Source organism: Silene latifolia, chromosome 10 (genome assembly GCF_048544455.1).
Source record: "Silene latifolia isolate original U9 population chromosome 10, ASM4854445v1, whole genome shotgun sequence".
NCBI classification, from domain to species: Eukaryota; Viridiplantae; Streptophyta; class Magnoliopsida; order Caryophyllales; family Caryophyllaceae; genus Silene; species Silene latifolia.
The window spans coordinates 116,171,265-116,172,259 of NC_133535.1; the positions used below are offsets into that span (position 1 = coordinate 116,171,265).

At 43.8% G+C, this 995-nt stretch overlaps 1 non-coding gene across 1 annotated transcript; it reads right to left on the reverse strand.

Annotated features, from left to right (window-relative positions):
• Positions 1 to 647: 647 nt before the first annotated feature.
• LOC141609758 (small nucleolar RNA R71) lies at positions 648 to 754 on the reverse strand. Its single transcript, XR_012527671.1, has one exon. It is a non-coding gene; the product is annotated as a small nucleolar RNA R71 (small nucleolar RNA).
• Positions 755 to 995: the final 241 nt, after the last annotated feature.

The following is a 995-nucleotide window of genomic DNA, read 5'->3' on the forward strand; positions in this document are numbered from 1 at the left end:
CCTAGTTCCTTGAGACCGTTCTCACACTTTTCTTGTTAGTTCCGTGTATGCCCAGGTCGACTAGGTCCGAGATTATTCCTTTTGATCCCAAACCGGAGCAGACTTTTCGCTACAGACAGAAGTTTCAGAAAGAAGTGGGTCAAGTAGAAGACTTGAGTATAGTTGATGTCGAGACGGAGCGTTCAACAGATTCGGCCGATCAGTCCTACGAAGAGGACGAAATTCCCGAACTTGAAATTCCGGAAGAAATTCCCATTCCTAAGATCACCATCATGCCTACTCTAGCCAGTCACTCCAAGCCTACCCTAGCTTCTATCCCACAAGGATTTAAGCTGGCCACTACTGCTAATGGAACCTTTGAAATTCGTCCATCTTACATCAATTTGGTGGAATGGAATTTATTTGGAGGGACATCTGCTGAGGATCCTGCGACACATATGGAGAAGTTTGTCACTTACTGCTGTTCAATCCCTTTAACAGCTGGAGTGACACAAGATCAGATAAAGCAGGTCCTTTTTCCATTTTCTCTGAAAGATGGAGTTGCAGAATGGTTGAGAGATTTAGATATGGAGGGTGAAGGAATTACTGACTGGAATACTTTAGCTCTTGCTTTCTATAAGAGGTACTTCCCACCTCAGAAGACTAATGCGCTGAGAAGTCAAATTACTAGTTTCAAGCAAGGAGCTACTGAAGATTTTAATGAAGCTTGGATTCGCTTTAAACGTTTAGTCCGATCAGTTCCCCATCATGGTTTCCCAAAGTGGTTTCTTTGCAACCAGTTTTATAACGGGTTGTATGACGATCATCGTGCCCTTTTGGATTCTTCAGCTAATGGGAGGTTTCAGGACAACACCAATGATGCTACCGCGTAGAAGTTAATTGATCAGATTGCCACCCATACTGCTAAGTATGGAAATCCTAGGGGAAGCACGCGAGGAAATGGTGGAGATAGTGCTCTTGCGGCACAAATAGAGGCTATTAATGCCCAACTTGAT